The sequence below is a fragment of the Megascapheus bottae genome, chromosome 37, assembly GCF_031878675.1.
Source record: "Megascapheus bottae isolate mThoBot1 chromosome 37, mThoBot2.hap1, whole genome shotgun sequence".
NCBI lineage: Eukaryota > Metazoa > Chordata > Mammalia > Rodentia > Geomyidae > Megascapheus > Megascapheus bottae.
The window spans coordinates 5,974,111-5,979,684 of record NC_143545.1 but is presented as its reverse complement, the minus strand read 5'-3'; the positions used below and the strand labels follow the sequence as shown (position 1 = coordinate 5,979,684).

At 39.1% G+C, this 5,574-nt stretch overlaps 1 pseudogene; it reads right to left on the bottom strand.

The window, feature by feature from the left end:
- Window positions 1–1,087: 1,087 nt before the first annotated feature.
- LOC150042149 (vomeronasal type-2 receptor 116-like) lies at window positions 1,088–2,094 on the bottom strand (annotated as a pseudogene).
- Window positions 2,095–5,574: the final 3,480 nt, after the last annotated feature.

Genomic DNA, 5,574 nt, shown 5'->3' with positions numbered 1-5,574 from the left:
CACAACAAAAAAGGAAAAAAAAGGTTGGGGGAGATTCCTCAGTATTGTGAGTTCTTACCCAAGAGATTCTAGGGTTGAGAACCAGTAGCTTAAAAAGCAGGTGACAGTATCAATATAGATACATTTTTGTTTAGACTACACCCAGAGCTGTCACTGTGTTTCTAGGAATGACCACAGTGGCTGAAGGAATGCGGGAAAGGAGAAGAGAAAAAAAAGAAAAAAAAAGAATGAATCATAACTTTTAATAAAAGGTGTAGGTAAAATGGCAAAGAGAAAATAATAACTCCTAAAAATGCAAATGAATAAGGATGGAAGAACTACAATAACAACAAAAAAGGGTATTCTTCAGGTTTTTAAGGGGGGGTGGGCAGGGTAGGAAACTTGTGTCTCCATTAAATTCGGGATCCAAACACTTCACAAAGTCTTTTTCTATTCTGATTTTTCTTTGTGGTTTTTTGGATCAGAGTGCTGGATTGGGAAAACAAAGCTGAAATATTTGCTGGCGGCTTTGTTTACCAGGTCTGTGGCGCAGCGCTGGGGACAGACATCTGAATCACCAGGGTCAGATTTCCGGATAAGGTAACTCTGGGAAATCCTTTGCCAGTTAGAATGGTGGCACTGCCAGCACCACCTCTCAGGCACCAATTGCTTTGGCCGGGTCTTTGCCAGCAGTCAAGAAGGTGCCCCTCTCAGCTGGTGCATGAGAGGGCACCCTCCACCCTCCCAATGCCCTTCTGTGAGCAGAAGTGGAAACTTCTCCTTGGAGGTACTCACAAATTGCTGGATTCTCCGGTTCCGTGTAGCTGGCAGCTCGGTGCATGGCCAGGTGTCGTCTCTTGGCTCCCACAGGCTCTGTGTGCCTCTGTCTGCATTCAGCATTTGTGTGCCAATAAACTTTTGGTAGAGAACTGTCCCCTAGGCAGCCAGAAGTTGTATCTTGTCAGGAGCTCAGAACGACTCACACTGAACTGCTGCCATCTTCCGCTGATCTCCTACTCATTGAAATAAATTCTATATTATTATCTAATGTAATTCCAGGAAAGAAATACGGATTAAGTTCAGAACTTCAATCATATGACCATTCACATTAGTCATGTAGGGTAGGCTTTGTTCCTCTAGTATGTGTTTTATATCTGAAGCCATGGACAGAATTTCTTTCTGGTCTTAACATGATGAGGTAACATTTGGGGGCAAAGATGCAGCCTAAGAGCCCTGCACTGGAAGCCAAGATAGAGAATATCTTCACAGCTACCACGTTCTTCCCCTTGCTGCTATGATATACTGGCAGAAAATTAGCCCAGACACTGCAGAACACCAGCATTCTGAATGTTAGGAACTTGGGTTCATTGGAAGCATCAGGTAGGTTCCTGTCAAGGAAAGCTACAGCAAAGTTGGCCAGGGCCAGGGAGTCAAGGTATCGTAGAACACAATAGAAAGCAGGGAAGGAACCTTCATTGCACACGACGAGGATGTGGCCATATTCATAGTGTGCATCTGTGTCAATGAAGGAGGAGAGGCTTTGACCCAGAATCTAGAGATTGCCACCTGCATAAGGGTGCAGAGGGGGAAAATGAAATTAAGAGTCCCTGATAACAACAGCCACTTTATTCTTTTTCCTAGAGAAGTGACCTTGAATTCTTGTATCACAGTCATAGTTTGTGAGAGCACTGTGGAAACTGCTAAGCTGAACACAATTCCAAATGTGATCTGCTGCAGGATGCAGGTGATTCGGTCGCAACGGACAATAAACAGAAGGGAACAGAGGAAACCGAACATAAGGGAGATGAGCAGGATGTAGCTGAGAGCCTGGTTATTGGCCTTATCAATTGGAGTGTTGTGGTGTTTCACTAAAACTCTTAGAACAATAGAAGTGAGAAGAGAGAAGCAAACAGTCATACAGTCCAGGGCCATCCCTAAGGTTTCTCCATTAGCCATGAAACTTACAGATTTTAGGAGGCAATGGTTTCTCTCTGGGTTGGCATATTGATTATCTGGACACCTCACATATTGCTCCACATCTAGTGAGGAATATGAATTATCATTAGCCTGTGTTCCATAGTATCCTTTCTTCAAATGAAATTTGGCAATCACCATTTAATGGTAAATTTAACATGGCAGGATTTACGGTGGCAAAAGCAAGAATTCTCAGATACTTCAAGAAATATCTGCTATTCTATTTCTATCTCTCTCTATCACCATAATTCACCTTGATTCCTGTGTTCTATTTTTTAGTGTTAAGAAACCTTTCTGGATCTTTATTAAGTGAATAAATAAGGAAGAAGTTAAGCAAAGAAGCACATGGATAATCAGAAAGGCAGAGAAACACTCTGTCAGAGTTTGGGTGCTGTCAAAGGGAGAGAGACACCATGCTCTATTTTTTACTATCTGAATGTAACTACTTTTTACCTTTAGTTCTTATCATACATAGTGATATTGTGATAGTTTTGTAATTTCTAGTATCTTGACAATAATTACTACAATTTATGATGCTACAATATTAATGTTCTTTACTGTATTCACAAATCAGTGAACACCAGTCAAAATTATCGATAATAAAACTTATACTTTCCTGTGTGTTTGGCTAACATTAATAGAAGCCTTTTAGCCCTCCCTTGAATTTAGCACGTTATATTTCTCACCTCACGTACTGTAGAACAAGAACCAAAGAACTCATTAAAGCTCTGTAGTCATGTTATGTATGCATAACACTTGTACCTACTTTGTTAAAGTAAACTCAGTTTTCTGGTCACTTGCTCTGTGGAAACAGCAGTTGCAAGCAGTGGGAATAAATTTTTATTGTTTTTTTTGTAGTTGAAACCTATTTTAAAAAACATGGAGACACTATTCTAAATAATACTTCACATTATTTTTGATAGAGGTTCAACTCAATTTGCTGAATAGAGAGAGGAGAGAATTTCTTGAAATAAACACCTATACATTCAAACCCCACAGTTTGTGTTATTATAAAAAGCAGTTTTCCCAAGTGCCAGTGGCTCAGGCCTTATGGAAACTTAGAAAGATATTTTCAAGATCTCAGTTTGAATTCAGTGGGACAGAAAATTCTGTGAGAATTATAATCAAATAACTAACAAAAGGGCTGTAAGTAGAATTGTGCCTCAAGTGTTAGAATATTAACCTTGAGTAAAAAAGATTAGGGACAGTGCCCAGGCACAAGACACACACACACAACACAAATATCATAAGGAAACAACAATTTTTTTCTTACCATCGTAATTTAGAACTATTTTATCAAGTTAGATGAATATTGAGAAAAATGTGGAGAGTTGGAGAATGACTACATAGGACATATGCTTTCCAGTCACATTAGCAATTTCATTCTCTGGGCAAGGGATGCAATCAAAACAACAGGCAGCCTTTCCCTCCTGGGGGGATTTCCTGAATCCAGATTCACAACTGTCACTGCAAACTGAATGAGGTATCTGAGAAAAAGGAAGGAAGAAAGGTATCAGTAGCTACTTTGAAATTATCTAGAAATCACAAGTGTTCACTCTTTTTAAATAATTCAACTGTCAAGCATAATACTTCGTGCCTAAATCTAATCTTGCATGAAATTCTGCTATAGATTCCAAAAGAAAAATTCCAAATAACTTGTATAGTACAGTCTTGACATTCAGCTTATTGAACTATTGAGGAAAGTGGAGCTTTTAAAAATAATGGATAATGGTAAAAGAGTATGTCTTTCTAGCCAACACTATGAAACTTCCTTGAGTTTATGTCATTATATGTTGTGACTTGCTCATATGTGAAATACTGAAGGACTATGAGAAAGAACCCAAATTGAAGCTTTCAAAGCATGCTCTAAATCACAGATATCACTTTTATAGTGATATATGAACACGAGGCCCTTCATAACTTTCTTTATGCTTACAGTTACCATGTGATGAAATTGTTCTTTTTTGGACAAGAAATCCAACAAACACTCTAGATTCTACCCAGGTAATGGCAGCCACAAAATATCAAGCTCTGTATTATCAGTATCTTCCCCCATAAATACACACCAGGCAGTAGGAAATGAATTTTATTTCTGGTCCTCCTCTCAGCTCTAGGCACAGATGAGACATTGGTAGGCCAGCTTCAATGTAAGAAAATCCTGTGATCTTCATTAACAAAGACTTCATTAGTGTCTGTGAATTGATGATGCTCAGAGGTCTACTATTTGATGAGCTTTGGGAATTTCTAAGCCTCTCACGTCATTCAGATGTTTCAAATACTGTGGATATAATGGTCACATTCTAGACGTGAAACCCTGCTTTCTGACCTTACAAAGTATAAACATTAGAATATGGCAACATAAAGAATAGACCTCCCATTTGCATGCTCCTGGAATGCATAAGACTTGGCATGTCTCCTAAGAGGTCTGTGATCTTCATGTATTTGTCTGTTGAAGCAGTCACAAGATAATGCTTTGATTTGACTATTCAGGTCAACATTAGAAATTTCATTATTGTGTGCTTTAAGTATCTAAACTGTCTTGTTTGAATTGGCATCACATATAAATACAAATCCATGTCCCATGCTAGTTAAAAAATGCACAGGTGAAAGGTGATTCTAAGTGACTCATCATCTGCACAATGAATTGCCACATTTGCTGGATTTAGTCTGGACTTTGGAAGTCATACAGTGGCACTGATTTATAATCTAATTCAGAAATCAGTGTCTGTGCTTTGAGTGGATGAAATTGTCAAGTCTGGACTTCATCTGTGTGCATGAAAATGGTGGCCCCTGCTTTCCCTATGTACATATGTGATGGGACTATGTGGTTGTCAGCCAATGCCCTCACCAACACATTCTGCCATGAACAGTGCAGGAAAACATCAATATGCCCTACTGCTGAGGAGTTCTTCTATTTTTCACAGAGGAATTCATTTTATTTGTTTTCAAGAATTCCAACAATCCCCCTACATACCATTCAGGTGAAGATATGTACAAAGACAAGCAACATCTTGCCATTACATTAATTTCTGTCACCACAGATACCCCTTTATCAGGCCAACTAACCACTGAATGACTTGCCCACAAAAGCGATCAAATGAACCTTCAGCTTTATAAATTTATACTCAGGAATATTGTCATAAAAATGGAGACTTGTTAAAGCAGGCTTTATCTTTGATTATACATCAACATTCCCAAACTTACCATTCCTTTCCACCCAAGACTCAAGAATAAGAAATTTTTTTGCCAGTCCTGGGCTTGAGCTCAGCGCCTGATCACTGTCCTTGGACTTTCTCAAGGCTAGAGCTCTACCACTTGAGCCTCAGCACCACTTCCAGCTTTTTTCTACGTATACGGTAACGCGGAATCAAATCCAGGTCTTCGTGCATGCTAGGCAAGCACTCTACCACTAGGCCAAACTCCCGGCCCAAGAATAAGAAAATTTTTGAAGTTGGATATACTTAAATGTATAATGGAGGGGCATAAATGAGAAAGAGGGGCATAAATTTCAGATTTTTGCTTACTTCTGTGTAATTGAAATTATGATGATTTTTATCAAACCCACCTCAGTACTTCCTAATGCCCACTCTATCCTGTATTCCAATAATGACAGCTGATGAC